Here is a 16,553-nt window from a genome sequence, read left to right on the forward strand (position 1 = left end):
GTCTAAGAACTGACGTCAGCACGCAGAGGCGGCGTCTAAGTACTCCGACGACGTCATCACGGCGCCCACGACGCCGCCGACGGACGCGGAGCCGCAGACGACGCCTACCGACGCGCAAGGGTACTGCTACGCAAAATTTTCCGGATCCAGTCTGACGCCTGGGGATATTCTAAGGTAAGGAATCTAATACTAACTAATGTCTCTTACAGATATATCGTTACACAAGTAGTAACTTGTGCGTTCAGCAACCGGTCTCGGATCAGGTTAAAGTCCCCTCCACATATAATCGTGCCAGGGCCAAAAGTATTCGCAAGCCTCCAAGTTTCAACAAAGAAGACGGGGTCACTCACTTTAGGACCGTAGATGGAAATTAGCCTTAGGAGAACTCTCCCTGTAGGGTGCCAGCGAGCATCACATATCTCCCCTGTCGATCACATAGAATCATGCACGTAGGTATGCCATGGGCGTAGTTAGAGTAGCAAGCAATATGCTTTATCAAACATATCCTGCATGCAGGCGCTGAAGAATGTGGTCCGTCAGATGTACCTTTTGTAAATAGAAGCTGTCTATGCCATGTCACTGCAGGCATTCCAGGACTAGCTGTGATTTACACCTATTGTTTAATCCGCAAATGTTCCAGTTTATGTATGTGAACGGCACCATGACGAGGCAGCAGGAGTGTCCTGAAGTAGCAACCAGGGTCTGCACACAGCACTGCGATGCAATGGCGCAGTTGTGCAGTGTGGGACGGAGGAGAAGGGAGGAAAATGGGAGAGAAGGAAAGAAAGAAGAAAAACAATTTCAAACATCCAGCACCAACAGAACCCACCCAACTCCCACTCCAGCCTCTTAATTGGGCTAAATGCAACCATCGTATCCCAAACGCAGCATCAATGGACCAACAATGAAGAGACAAAATGAATCATTCCATGGGGGGGACACCAGTACCTGGCACTTTCCCAGTCAAGGGGAAGTTGGGCGGCCAGAGGAGGAAGATATCCCGCAACCAGCGCCCGCCAATCTGAGAGAGACCAAGAGTTACCAAAGTACAACAATCAATCTGTGGGGGACTACAGCACAGGGCTTCTTCATTGAAGGGTTCAATATTCATGTCAGTTCCTCTTAGGCAAGGTTGGTCGGCAGTCACTAATGGTCATGTCCCAGGTGCCATCAATGTCAGTCGTCAATGATGTGGAAGGCCTGGATCTGGGTGCAGTAGACTGAAAACCTCTTATAAACTTGGCAGCCACCTTGGGTCAGTGAAGGACTTGGTTTTACCTGCATGGAAAATAAGCAGCTCTGCCCTATATAGGAGTGAATATATGTAGCGTCTGTTTTGAGGAGTGATCGCTTAACCGGCAGGAAGTCTTTGTGCAGCCTGGACTGCCATCGTGAATTCTGGGTAAACTGATATATTGTTTAACTGATAGTTGATCATCTGCTTGGGTCTAGCTAGCCTTTGCACAGTCTCTCTGGCTCTGTAAATTAAGAGATGTGCATTAATAGGGCGTGTCACTGTCCCAGGCATAAGCCTCTGGTCCAAAATTATTGCATGTATATCAGGTTCCTAGTGCAATCCTCTAGTGCCCGCTGCTGTTGCTGCGGTCCCACGCCCCTACCCCAAACAAATCGCACCTGGGGGGGCACGAGCAGTTCGTGAGCCCTAGTCATCAGAACATCTGGTTAAAAAGGGAGGGGGCCCACTCCAAGAAGGGCCAGGACCCTCTGGGGTCACAGGCACAGCCAGCACTCTTCCGGGTCAGCAGGTGGGGGAGCTGTGCCAGTGAAGGAGCATTAGGTGACCAGTCCGCACACCTTCACTTTCAGCAGGCCCTGAGTGGCAGCCCCATGTCTACGCCGTCAGCCCACGTCGGCAGACGAGGCCGCAGGGCTCTCCACAAGAGCCGGCACCACACCGTTTTCACGCCTCTCATAGGTGGGGGAACCCACTCGTAGTCCACCATGATTTTCATTCACTCCTGCGCTCCTCACACCAGAGCGCCTCCTCTTCTGGTGCACCTCTCCGTACCATTGGTCGGCTAGTTCCTCAAAGCCTGCGGGACTAGGCCTCAAGTGACGAGCCGACCGCTCGTGCTGCTCCTGCAGAACCGGTAATCATTTATTAAGAGATCCGCCATGTACAGCAGCAAAGGGGAAGTCTCAAATGCCGACTGGCGGCTGCGGATGCTGCCTAAGAAAGCAGATAAGTGCAGGATAATCTCTCCAGCCAGCAGAGCCTCACAGATTAATGGCCATCTGTCAGATTGTATCCTGGTTTCGGAGAAGACTGCAGTGATGGCTGCTGGAACATGATTGGGTCCATGACAGCCCCCTGTACTTGCCGTACCCAGAGCTGACGACGGCCACGGATGTATCGCTACTGGGTTGGGGAGGCCATCTGGGAGAGGTGGAAGTCAGCGGACTCTTGTCTCCAGTAAAGACTCAACGATTCGCTTGGCTTTGAAGACCTTCCTAGTCACCAGCAGAAGTAGGCTTGTACAAGTGCGGTTAAAGTAACGTTATAGTTAGGTGAATATAAAACTTTTTGAACAAGAGAAAAACATAAGAATTCGCCAGTTATAGTTAGAGCTAACTATAACCTGCTCTGCTTATGACCTCAATTACTACATCACTCATTGCGTGTTCTATAACATCACTGATGACATCTCAAATTACATAATAGATGATGCCTTTTGTTGGGTGCCACGTTGGGTTGGCCGCAGACACACACTTAGGAAGCCGGGGAATCTCACCCCTGGGGCCTATTCTATACATTAAGGGGAGGCACACACAGCGCCCTCTCCGACCCTTATTTGGCCCTGGGGACACCATATTTGGAGCCAGTTCCAATAAAAAGGGGAGAGGCGGTGTGTGGCCCCCATCCCAAGGGACTTTCCCAAGCTTTCATATGCCCCAAAGACCCCATTCTTGGAGCCTTTATATGTTTAAAAGGGGAGATGGGCTGCATGGCCCTCTCCCTCAGCCTTATCAGTCCCCGGGGACCCCATCCCTGGGACAGAGTAATTAATAAAGGGAAGGCGCGTCACCTCCCTCCCTGAGCCTAATTAGTCCCCAGGGACCCCATCCCCGTGCTGAAAATGTAAATATAAGGGAAAGGGGGCTACGCTGCTCTCCTTCCTTCTAATTACAATTATGGCCTTGGGGATGGGATCCCCAGGGCCTTTTGAAGGCTTGGTGCCACGCGCCCCACCTCCCCCTTCCCCTTTACTGCACATTTTGGTCCCGGATGATGGGCTCCCTGGGGCCTTTAAAAGGCTCAAGGAGGGGGCTGCCCCCCCCTCTTTAATTAAAGAATGCGGCCCCAGGGGATGAGGTCCCTGTTGCTAAAAATGGAGTCAGATGGGGTGGCCCTACGTGTGTCTGTGTGTCTGTGTCTGTGTGTGTGTGTCTGTGTGTGTGTGTGTGTGAAAATATAAATATATATATTCTCACTCGCTAATTAGAGGCACCCGCTGTGAGTTTGGCGGCTTTGGTGGGAAACGTGTGCATTCTATTATGGCCTACCTGAACTGTTGCTGACAAAAAACACCCACTGACCATTGGAGGTCATGGATTATACAAGTCTGGGGATACCAGTCATTTGTCTGACTCCCACGTGGGAGTGTGTTTCATCCAGTGACAGACGAGGGACGTTCAACATAACTTACCCTGTGACAGCCGAAGGGAGATGATTAAGGCACAGAGGACGGATGGCAGAGATGGGAACCGACAATCGTGAAATATCGGAAGAAAATCTGTTCGTGGCATATGTGCTGTAGATCACACACTAGTGCATAGATAGCCATCTGGTGGTGGACCCGGATGATTACACTTTGTTGTTGTCCTGGAAGAGTCTTTGTATGGTAGATGACTCCTCCTCTGGAGCATAGTGCGCATGGGCATCAACTCCATCTTTAGATTGTTTTTTTCCGCCATCGGGCGCGGATGTGTTTGTTGCTCAGTCCTGTTACAGATCTCCTTTCGACGCCCATTCCTTGATTTCTACCGTGGGTATTGTTTTTGATCGCGATTTCTTTCATACTCGCGTCAAAAAAGCCTGCACTTCTCGATTCCGGCGATCGTTGGGCCCAACTGCGCCATTGGGCCTTTGGCTCATGGAAAGAACACCCTTCAAGAAGTGCCCTCAGTGTGGACACAATTTCCCCACACTGATCTACATGGGGTGTGCAATCTGTGCTTGTCCCCAGAGCACGAAAGCCATGATTGCCAGGCCTGCTCTTCGTTCCGGTCTATGGAAACTATACGAGAACGTTGAGCTCGAAGAGACATGGCACAATCCTCTTCATCGGCACTGGACATCATAGTCAAAGAGACTCCAATCGATATACAATCAGAGGAAGAACAGGAAGACGTCATCATTTCCGGAGCAGAGGATTCAGCTTCCGGAGCCGAAGAGCAAGCAGACGATGACGATCCCCTTCCAGCTGGTCAACAGGTCGTCAGTACAAACGTCGACTCTGTTCACACCCCCATACCGGGCCAGGCTTTGGTTCCACCTCCGGGTTAAGGTGCACACCGATCACCAACTTCCGACGCCCCGCCTTCTGGCCTGTCAATGAAGACTACCAAAAAGCCTCTAGTCAATTCGGGCTCTGAGAAACAAAAGGTCCTTAAACCAAAACTAACCCCGGCACCGAAGCCAACCCCAAATGACACTATAGCGTTTACACAACTCATTCATAGAGCAGCAACCTTTCATGGGGTCGATCTACACACTGATCCAGTAGAAGACGACTTCCTTATGGACACATTGTTACAATCACATAAAACCACAACCATTTTACCAATGCTTAAAGGGGTTGTAAAGCACGCACCGTAGGTTTTTAAAAACCCCGTCAGGGCCAGGGTAATTAATCCCAGGTTGGAGAAGAAGTACAAAGCAGCTCCCTCTGACCCAGCCTATATCAAAGGCCACCTGCCATTAGACTCATTAGTAGTCTCAAATGCCAGGAAAAGAGCAAATTCACAGACAACAAGGGATGCTCCACCCCCTGATAATGAGTCCAAACTTTTAGATGCTTCAGGCAAACGCATGGTCTCTCAGGCAGCCAACGTCTGGCGAATTGCCAACACCCAAGCTCTGCTGGCAAGGAATGATAGGGCTCACTGCGGTCAGCTCGAAACCCTTATTCAACATTTGCCAGACATATAATACTAGGGCTTCTGACTTAATACAGGAAGGTAAGGTCATTACTAATACTTCCATCCGTTGCGCTTTTGATACTGCTGATACAGCTTCATGGGCAATAAATACCGGCAATACTTTTTTGTCGGCATGCCCGACTGCATATTTCTGGGTTCAAACCAGAGGTACAAACCAGAATTCTTAATCAACCTTTTGACCAGCAACATCTTTTTGGTCCTACAGTTGATACATCACTAGAAAAAATGAAGAAGGATACTGACACTGCAAAGTCCATGCATGGGAGCTTTACAAACTCAAACTCCCAGAGCGTCCTTTCGTCGCTCTTCTTACAGGGGTGCCTCCAGATATTTCCAACGGATACCCCCTCCTCTCCTTACAAAGCACACACCCAATCCTCGTACAATAGAGGTTATTACAGAGGAGGATACAGAGGCAACAACACTAAAGGTAGAGGCAGAGGTAACAACAACTTTACTGCCTCCACTCCCAAACAGTGTCTTCCCTCCCCTCCCCCCAGACCATTCCACTCCTGTAGGGGATAGATTACAACAGTTCTGTAGTAGGGGATCTCTGTGTACAGTCATAATCTAGTGAATAGTCCCGCCCATGTGCGTGGACCCCGGCAATAAAAAATAATCTCTTAAGTTGTCAAAAAATTGCAGAACTGCAAAGACACTTAAGAGAAAATTTAAAGACAAATAATGCAGCCTATATCCACAGGCTACACTGTCCAGTACTTCAACTAGAAATTCCACCAAAAATCCACAAACAGCAAAGCCTGTCCAGATTTCCCATGCTTTTACTGCAAAAAAAAACCTCAGAATGATAGAGAGGAAGGCCTGGACAGACAAGCCCCATAGGCTGCCATTATGTGGTTTAAACAGGATACTGTGCCTTTAAGGAAACCTTCTAGAACCTTCTCCCAGTATCCCAGAATGCATAGCAGGTCCCACTGACTTCAGTTCTTTTTTCCGGCTCCTGCTTACAGGACCCTGGCATTGAGCTCTCCCTTGTTTCAAGGGTTTATTGCATGTTTTGGCACCTTTTGTATTCTAAAAGTGTTGCAGTTTACTCTCTTGGTTTTCTCTTCTCTTCTGTGTGCTGCTTCAGGTGTTTTAGGGCTCTAAAATGCCTGGACTCTTTGTGAAGTGTCCAGCATGTGAGAGGAAGAAAGGCCAGAGGTGATCCCCATGAGATCTGCATCGTCTGCCTCCCTGAAGATCATGTCCCTGAGGAGTGTGTCATCTGCCAGCAGTTTACAACTCGCACTCTGAAGGAAAGGGCGAAGATCAGGCTGTCTGGCCTTGAGGAGAGGCGCCTGCAGGCTGCAGGTGGGTCTGGGCAGTCAGGGAGGGTTCCCTCTGCCTCTGCTGAGGCCTCTGGGGGGCTCCCCAGAGGCAGGAAGCCCAGCAAGCGATCCAGGTCTCCGTCGACATCGGTAGCGTCGACGTCGACGTCGAGAGGGATGACGGCGGTGTGCTCCCCTTCTCCCCGGGGCTCCGGGTCGAGACATCGGGACGACTCGACGTCGAAGCCACCGCTGACGAAGCCGCCGTCGACGTCGTCTTCGTCGTCGACGTCGAGGGCTGCATCCCGACGTCATGGACGGAGCAGGCATCGGCGCTCGCCGTCGAGGCGACACCGCCGGTCGACGTCGAGGGGATCCTCGACGTCGAGAGCATCCAGACGACGGCGGCGACGCTCGTCGTCGAGGGAGGACCGCTCGACGTCGCGGAGGCATGCGACGTCGTGAAGGAAGAGGTCGGCGTCGAGGGGTCGGCGTTCGGCGTCGAGGGATCGGCGTTCGGCGTCGAGGGGTCGGCGTTCGACGCCGAGGAAGAAGAGGTCGACGTCGCGGAGGCGGCGTTCGACGCCGGAGTCAAGGAAACGTCCTTCGACGCCGGAAAAGCGACGCTCTACGTCGAGCAGACGGAGGTCGACGTCTGGGAGTCGGTCAGGATCTCCAAAGCGTCGCAAGAGGGATTCTAGTCCCAGGAGTCACACTGCTTCCAGTGGGGGACGCAAGAGGAAGCGGTCTCCGGCTGAAGGGGCGGGCTCTCAGCCCCCTTCGCCTAAAGGATCACAGGGCACGGTGTACTCTGCGGTGTACACTCCTTCTCGGCCTCGGTCGACGCATACACCTGTTCCTAAGGCGGTCACTCCTCCTCATCTGCCTGAAGAGGATCCTCCGACACTGCCTCCACTTCCAGCGGACGACCCGCCGCCACCGGTCCCTCCGCGTGGGCCGGCACCGCAGCCGAAGGTTCCTCCGCCGAGGTCCACTTCGCTGCCGTTTTTGCCTGTACCTCCCAAGGGGACCCCTAAACCTGCACCCAAGGAGGCTCCGAGGGGGACCCCACCACGGAAACCGGTGGGGAGGCCACGGACTGGCAGGTCTCGCTCTCGCTCTCGCTCTGGGAGGCGGGACAGGTCGCGACACAGATCATCCACGCGGTCGAGACGCCGCCATAGGAGGCGCGAGTCTCGCTCCCGCACGGGATCCTCTGGTTCCAGGGAGCGTTCCCCTACCCTGTCAGGATCACCGGATACGAGGGTGTCACCAATTGATGACCTGGTGGCGTTCCAGGATGTCCTCTTGAGGGGCGCTGCGAAGCTGGGCATACCCCTGACGGTGCCCACGCCGAAGACGTCAGTGATCTTTGAGACATTGCACCAAAAACACTCGTCTCGCCCTCTCCTGCCTCTGGTACCGGGCCTGGAGGAACCAGCTATGGATCTTTTCCTCACCCCAGCGGTGGCAAAGGCGGCGCCATCTAGGTTGCTGAGGAAGTACCGGGCCCCGGATTCGGATCCGGCGTTTCTGAGAGCGGAACCCCCTCCGGACTCCGTCATTGTGACGGCGGCACGCAAACAACATGCCTCCGCTCCGTCATCCACGGTCCCCCCGGATAAGGAGTCCAGGTGGATGGATTCGGCAGGGAGGAAGGTCTGTGGAACAGCCGCCACCTCCATGAAGGCTGCGAGTGCCACGGCGCTGTTGGGTCGGTACGCCCGCGCCCTCTGGGACTCCCTTGAGCGTTTTGCGGAGCACTTGCCTCGTGAACAGCGTGAGGATTTTCAGGAAGTGCTGAGTGAAGGGATGCTGGTGGCCAACCAGATCATCAGTGCGGCAGCGGACTCTTCCCTGTTGGCTGCTCATGGGTTTTGCCATGGGGTCAACCAGAGGCGTCACGCCTGGCTCCGTCTTACGTCCCTGAAACCGGACGCACAGCAGAGGGTGGCCAACCTGCCGTTCTCCGGCAAGTCTCTTTTTGGGCAGCATGCGGACGACGAGATGGCCCGCATGAAAGCGGAGGCCGAGACGCTCACGGCGGTGGGCCTCGAGAAGCCTAAGGAGACGAAGAAGCCGTACCGCCCTTTCCAACGGCGGTCCGGTGGACAAGGCCGTGGACGTGGCCAGGCTTCGGGACATTCGCAACAGCAACAGCAGTTCCGTAAGCCTTTCCAGAAGCGCCAGAGGGGCAGGGGAGGCCAGCAGTCGGCTCCGGCGCCCAAGGGCCAGGCCGGGTCTAGGCCCTAGGAACTTACTTCCCCCGGATCCATTACCCACTCCGGTAGGGAGAAGCATCCAATTTTTTCTGGCAGAGTGGAGAAAAATTACTCAGGACAAGTGGGTGCTGAATATTGTTTGCAATGGATACAGTCTTCGGTTCACCAGCCCGCCTCCATCGATTCCTCCGGTCAGCTCGCGGTTTCAGCTGCTAGAGCTCCAGGTGGAGGCCGATACCCTGTTAAGGAAAAGGGCGATAGAAGACGTGCCTCTGTCCCAGAGAGGAAGAGGCCTGTACTCCCGGTTCTTCCTGGTTCGCAAGAAGGACAAGAACGAGTTCAGGCCCATTCTGACCTTGCGACAGGCAAACAAGTGGATTCGCAGGGAAAAGTTTCGCATGCTGTCGTTGCATCAGATTTATCCTCAGTTGCAACAGGGGGATTGGCTCTGTGCCATAGACCTACAGGATGCATACTTCCATGTGCCCATTGCACGCAAACACAGGAAGTTCCTGCGGTTCCAAGTCTGCACCAATCACTATCAATACACAGTACTCCCATTCGGACTGAAGTCTGCGCCGAGAACGTTCTCGAAGTGCATGGCGGTGGTGGCAGCGCACCTGCGGAAGAACAAGGTGTTTGTCTACCCGTACCTGGACGATTGGTTGATCAAGGCATCCTCCTTCTCGGAAGCGCGAGCACACTTCCAGAAGACGTGCGTTCTCTTGGACAAGCTGGGGTTGCACATCAACATGGCCAAGTCGGTCCCGACTCCGGTCCAATGCATACAGTACTTGGGAGCCTCCATCGATACGCTGTCAGCAAGCGTGTCTCCTTCGGAAGAGCGACGATTATCTCTCCTTCGGAAGGCTCAGGCTCTTATGTCGACTCCATCTACGACAGTGAGGACGGTGTCTTCTCTACTGGGTTCGATGGCCTCTTGTATCTTCCTGACGCCGCACGCACGTCTGCACATGAGACCGCTGCAGGAGTGCTTGGAGGACCAGTGGGATCAGAGGAAAGGATCCTGGGACGACAGGATACGACTGTCTCTGCATGCTCTTCAGTCTCTGAAGTGGTGGTGTTCGGCGGAGAATCTCCTCAGAGGGGTTCCTTTTCACAAGGACATTCCCACGCAGACTGCCGTGACGGATGCTTCTCTCCTGGGATGGGGAGCGCACTCCGGGACTCTGCAGATTCAGGGAACGTGGTCTCCGGTGGAGGCCACTTATCACATCAACTTCCTGGAACTCAGAGCTGTTCACTTGGCACTGAAGGCCTTTCTTCCGTCCTTCCAGACCAGCTCCCTGCTTGTGCAAACGGACAACACTACCACGATGTACTACCTCAACAAGCAGGGGGGCTCGAGATCTCGCACTCTGTCACAGGAGGCGCAGGCGATCTGGCACTGGCTCCTGGCCAGAGGACTGACGATAACGGCTGCCCATCTGCCAGGTGTGCAGAATGTTCAGGCGGACGAACTCAGCAGACTCATTCAGGAAAACCACGAATGGGTCATAAACGACGAAGTACTGGGAGAAGTCTTCGCAAGGTGGGGAACTCCAGACGTAGATCTGTTCGCCACCGCCGAAAACAGCAAATGCCGAGACTTCGCCTCCAGGTACTACCAGCCGGGGTCGCTGGGGAATGCGCTATGGATCAGCTGGTCGAACAGCTTTCTGTACGCTTTTCCACCCATTCCCCTGATTCCGGCGGTACTCATCAAGCTGGCCCGGTCCAGGGCTCGGATGATTCTCATTGCCCCGGAGTGGCCCAGGCAGTGGTGGTTCACGGACCTGCTTCACCGATCTCTCCTTCCTCACATTCGGTTGCCGTGCAGGCCGGACCTTCTCACGAAGTTCGGGGGGCGGATGTTACACCCCAGCCTCTCGTCTTTGAGTTTGGCGGCATGGCTCCTGAGATAGTGCAGTATGGACATCTGAATCTGCCCGAAGATTGCATGGACATACTGAAGGAGTCTAAGAGACCTTCCACTAGGACTTCATATGCTTACAAGTGGAAGAGGTTTTGTATCTGGTGCCAGTCTAGGAACCATGACCCTACAACCTGCAAGGAAGATGTCATTCTTCCTTACCTTTTACATTTGGCGCAGTCTGGCCTTAATGTTCATTCCATTAGGGTTCATCTTGCTGCGTTGACTGCCTACAGGAAATGCCCTTCACAGACTTCTTTTTTCCAGATCCCTGTGATCAAAGACTTTCTGGAAGGATTGAAGAAGGTGTTCCCTCCTGTCAGGCTTCCCTCGCCTTCATGGGAATTGAATGTGGTGCTGTCCAGATTGATGAAGGAGCCTTTTGAACCCATTCACAAGGCTTTGTTGCAGCACCTGTCCTGGAAGGCGGCGTTCCTAGTGGCCATTACATCGGCCCGCAGGGTGAGTGAAATTCAGGCGTTGTGTTGTACTGAACCTTATACTGTGTTTCATGCTGCTAAGGTTGTGATGCGTACTCACCCTAAATTTCTTCCCAAGGTTATTTCTGATTTTCATGTCAACCAGACCATAACTTTACCTACGTTTTTTCAGAATCCTTCCTCTCCGGCGGAACGATCTTTGCATTCCCTGGATGTTAGGAGGGTGTTGAAATTTTATCTGGATAAGACCAAAGATATTCGTAGGTCAGACCAATTGTTTGTCAATTATGGATCAGTCAGGACGGGTCTTGCTACCTCTAAGCAGTCCATTTCTAGGTGGATTGTGTCCTGCATTCAATTGTGTTACCAAAAAGCTAATAAGACTTTAGGAGGTAAGCCTAAGGCTCATTCCACCAGGGGCAAAGCTGCCACGACAGCCTTGCTCCGTAATGTGCCGATTGCAGAAATCTGCAAGGCCGCCACTTGGAAGTCGGTTCATACCTTTGCTAAGCATTACTGCCTGGACTCTGATGCCAGGGCAGACGCTCAGGTTGGGCAGGCTTCGCTGCGGAATTTGTTCGCACAGTAGTGGCGTTATGTTCTTTCTCCACCGCCGCTTTGGTGTGGGGATGGGCTTGCCATTCTATTCACTAGATTATGACTGTACACAGAGATCCCCTACTACAGAAGGAGTAGTTTCTGTTCTGTAACTCCAGTTCTGTAGTAGGGGTATCTCTGTTATAGTCATAAGCGCCCGCCCTCCTCCCCGGTGGAGAATTGTTCATGTAAGTAATGCTACAGGTCTGGCGTTTTTACGCCTTCAAAAAGAACTGAAGTCAGTGGGACCTGCTATGCATTCTGGGATACTGGGAGAAGGTTTCCTTAAAGGCACAGTATCCTGTTTAAACCACATAATGGCAGCCTATGGGGCTTGTCTGTCCAGGCCTTCCTCTCTATCATTCTGAGGGGTTTTTTTGCAGTAAAAGCATGGGAAATCTGGACAGGCTTTGCTGTTTGTGGATTTTTGGTGGAATTTCTAGTTGAAGTACTGGACAGTGTAGCCTGTGGATATAGGCTGCATTATTTGTCTTTAAATTTTCTCTTAAGTGTCTTTGCAGTTCTGCAATTTTTTGACAACTTAAGAGATTATTTTTGATTGCCGGGGTCCACGCACATGGGCGGGACTATTCACTAGATTATGACTATAACAGAGATACCCCTACTACAGAACTGGAGTTACAGAACAGAAACTACTCCTTCCTACCTGTCTGGAACTTCATCACAACAGACAGGTGGGTGAGACAAATAGTTGAGTCAGGTTATTGCCTGGAGCTCACTTCCACTCCTCCAACAATACCATCCAGACAGCGTCCCATATCACAAGAGCATCTAACACTTCTAAAACAAGACGTTGCCACTACGTTGCCACTCTACTGCAGAAAAATGCAATAGAGCCAGTTCCAGTACACCATCAAAACACAGGAGTCTACTCATTTTATTTCCTTATTCCCAAAAAGGACGGCTCCTTCAGACCTATACTAGACCTAAGACCCCTAAATCTTTACATACAGTCCGACCACTTCCATATGGTCACATTACAGCAGGTCTTTCCTCTGTTAAAACAAGGCGACTTCCTTGCTACCCTAGATCTCAAGGACGCCTACTTCCACATTCCCATCCACCAAGCTCACAGAAAGTATCTTCCAGTTTGTACTGGACGGTCAGCATTACCAGTTCAAAGTCCTCCCTTTCGGAGTGACTACAGCACCTCGAGTTTTCACAAAGTGTCTCGCTGTAGTAGCACCACACTTGCAGCACACTTGTCTTACCATATCTCGAAGATTGGCTAATAAAAGCCAATTCATACCACCAGTGCATGCAGCTTACACACCAGACCATTCACCTGTTACACAAACTCGGGTTCACTATAAACCAAACAAAGTCACATCTCCAACCAGCCCTGTCTCAACAGTATCTGGGTGCCACAATAGATACCTCCAAAGCACTTGCATCCCCCAATCCAGCAAGAATACAAAGTATGCAAGCTCTTATATAAAAATTCCAACCGCAACACTCCCTACCAGCTCGAGTGTTCATGCAACTAATTGGAATGATGTCGTCCTACTTCTTCGTAGTACCACACGCAAGACTCCAAATGCGCCCCCTGCAAGAGTGCTTAGCAAGCCAATGGAACCAGGTTCAAGGTCAATTAACAGAACTGGTGGTGGTGGACGGCCGGACCCATCGCTCTCTGCAATGGTGGAACACCAAAAACCTTTCCAAAGGACAGCCGTTCGTAGAGCCAGTTCCACAGCTGGTGCTAACTACGGACTCATTCCTCACCGGTTGGGGAGCTCATTTGGCAGAGCACACAGTACAGAGCAGGTGACCACAGCAAAAGCTACTCCACATAAACCATCTGGAGTTGCTAGCCATTTTTCTAGCTCTAAAGTCATTTCAAGATTACCTATCAAACAAGGCTGTCTTAGTCACCGACAATATGACAGCCATGTACTACATCCAAAAACAGGGAGGAACACACTCCTTACAGCTCTTCCGGCTGACGCAGAGCATATGGAGGTGGGCCAGTCCTCAAAAAATGTTCCTGTTACTAGAACACCTATCAGGAGTTCACAATCAGGTTGCAGATCTGTTAAGTCATCAGAGCCAACAGATTCATGAGTGGGAACTTCATCCTCAAGTTCTTCACCCTTTCTTTCATCAGTAAGGACTGTCAGAAATAGATCTGTTCACCACACACCTCAACTCCAAATGCCCAAACTTCGCCGCCAGATATATACACCCATTGGCCAAAGGCAATGCAATATGGATGAGTTTGTCAGACAGATTTGCGTATGCGTTTCTGCCCCTCCCACTCATTACGTTAGTGGTGCGCAAGTTACAGAAACACTCCCTCACATTGATTCTCTTTGCACCAATGTGGGCAAGGCAACCCTGGTACACCACACTACTAGAACTCTCAGTGGTACCACATCACAAACTAAAACTCTCTCCACACCTGCTAACACAGAACCGTGGAGAAATCATGCATCCAGACCCCATGCAGCTCAACCTAGCGATTTGGCTTTTGAGGTCTTAGAATTTGGATATCTTAATCTCCTGCCTGATTGCATGAATGTTATAAAATAAGCTAGACGTTCCACCACTAGGGCATGCTATGCAGCCAAGTGGAAAAGGTTTGTTATATGTTACATCATTAACAACATTAACCCACTAGATGTTTCCATCTAAAACATCAAATGCTACTTGCTCCATCTACAAAGAGGCACTTTAGCATACTCCTCAATCATGATACATCTTGCTGCTATAGCAGCTTACCTTTAAAACAGACAGCATCTGTCATTATTCAGAGTTCCTGCCATCAAATCCTTCATGGAAGGCCTCAAAAGAATAATTACTCCCAGGGTACCACCCTCCCCTGTATGGAATCTAAATATTGTTCTCACTAGGATTATGGGTCCTCCATTTGAACCCTTGCATAAGTGCGACTTAAAATGTCTTTCGTGGAAATTTGCTTTTTTTAATTGCTATTACTTCACTCAGAAGAGTAAGTGAGATCCAGGCATTAACAATTCAAGAACCATTCTTGCAACTACATCACAACAAAGTGGTTCTAAAGACAAATCCCAAATTCCTTCCAAAAGTCATTTCACCATTCCATCTCAATTAGTCTGTTGAGTTGCCAATATTCTTCTCCCAACCTCAAACAGTTGCTGAAAGAGCTCTCCATACATTAGATGTCAAAAGAGCTCTCCTCTACTATATTGATAGGACAAAGCCATTTCGTAAAACAAAACAGCTTTTTGTGTCCTTTTCTCCTCCACATAAAGGTAATCCCATCTCAAAAACTGGGATTGCAAGGTGGATTTTTAAATGCATTCAAATTTGCTGCCAGAAAGCAAAACGCACTCTATCCATTCCCCCTAGGGCTCATTCCACCCGTAAACTAGGGGCATCTATGGCATTTTTAGGGAACATTCCCTTAGATGATATTTGCAAAGCAGCTACATGGTCTACACCGCACACATTCACAAAGCACTACTGTGTAGATGTGCAAGCAAAACATCAAGCTAGTGTGGGCCAGGCTGTACTCAAAACACTATTCCAAGCCACTGCAACAGATACTGGTACTCGCCGCTAAGGGAGAGAACCGCTATGTAATCAATGCACTAGTGTGTGATCTGCAGCCCATATGCCTTGAACGGAAAATGCTACTTACCAGTATGCATCTGTTCTTGGCATGTAGGGCTGCAGATTCACACACGCCCACCCGGCTACCTTTATCTGTTCCAGTAATATCTTAATTAGATACACTATACATGGAAATCTCTTTCTGTTCTCACACAACTCCATTATTTTCCTTAATGGCGAAAAAAAATCTAAAGATGGAGTCGATGCCCATGCGCACTATGCTCCAGAGGAGGAGTCATCTACCATACAATGACTCTTCCAGGACAATAACAAAGTGTAATCATCCGGGCCCACCACCAGATGGCGATCTATGCACTAGTGTGTGAATCTGCAGCCCTACATGCCAAGAACAGATGCATACTGGTAAGTAGCATTTTCCTTACTGGTGATTGAAGTCTTATATTTGCTCAAATCCAACAGAGTCACCGGCCCGTCATTTCCATGGCACCTGAACTGGGGCTTTCTGATTGGACAGAGAACAGCCAATCATGGCAAAGGATAGGTTAAAGCTCTGTGGCGATGCCTATGCTGATCATTTGTAATTTTTGTCACACTTGGGAAGGCTGACTGCTGAAATGCTTATACGGCCAATAAAGTCTGCTGAAAGGCCCTCTGAGTGCTCCAGGTACTTTGGTGGTTGTTGAATGAAGCGGGTTTCACCCCGCCAATTGGAGGCACATGTCGCGAGTTCGGCGGCTTTGGTAGGAAACGTGGGTGCATTCTATTATGGCCTGCCTGAACTGTCACTGACAAAACCCCCCCACTTACCATTGGAGGTCATGGACTATACAAGTCTGGCGATGATAGTCATTTATCTGACTCCCACGGAGGGAGTGTGTTTCATCCAGCGACAGGCGATGGGCGTTCAGCATAACTAGGCTGTCTGGTTTTAGGTTTAAACCTATAATAACTGATAAAACCCCACCGAAAGGAAAATAGACATCACCGATGTAAACATATAAACACTGAAAAAACACTTTCTTGACCACAAACTAAGTGCCATTCAAAGAAAGGAAAAGATGAGTGAAAGAGTAAATTATATTTCTTCCTGAAGGGGCCAATACAATGCAACTTTGTTATACAAGGCAGCAGCAAGACAAAATGGGATAACATTAAGCTGCTTCAGTTTTGTTGTGAAGGGATGTTACTAAAATATTGCAGTGTTTCGAAGCATGTTTTAGGTCTTATTTAGTTATTTTTAAAAGCTGTAGAGAATCAGGAAAATCAAAATCATATTTGATATTTTGGCTACATTTGATTTCACTGATAAGTAACGTGGCTGGTATTATAA

At 50.4% G+C, this 16,553-nt stretch overlaps 1 protein-coding gene across 3 annotated transcripts in view; it reads left to right on the forward strand.

Annotated features, from left to right (window-relative positions):
- Window positions 1-16,553, forward strand: part of EPC1 (enhancer of polycomb 1) — a 1,518,836-nt gene that overhangs the window by 186,191 nt on the left and 1,316,092 nt on the right. The gene's annotated exons all lie outside the window — the stretch shown is intronic.

Source organism: Lissotriton helveticus, chromosome 10 (genome assembly GCF_964261635.1).
Source record: "Lissotriton helveticus chromosome 10, aLisHel1.1, whole genome shotgun sequence".
Taxonomy (NCBI): Eukaryota; Metazoa; Chordata; class Amphibia; order Caudata; family Salamandridae; genus Lissotriton; species Lissotriton helveticus.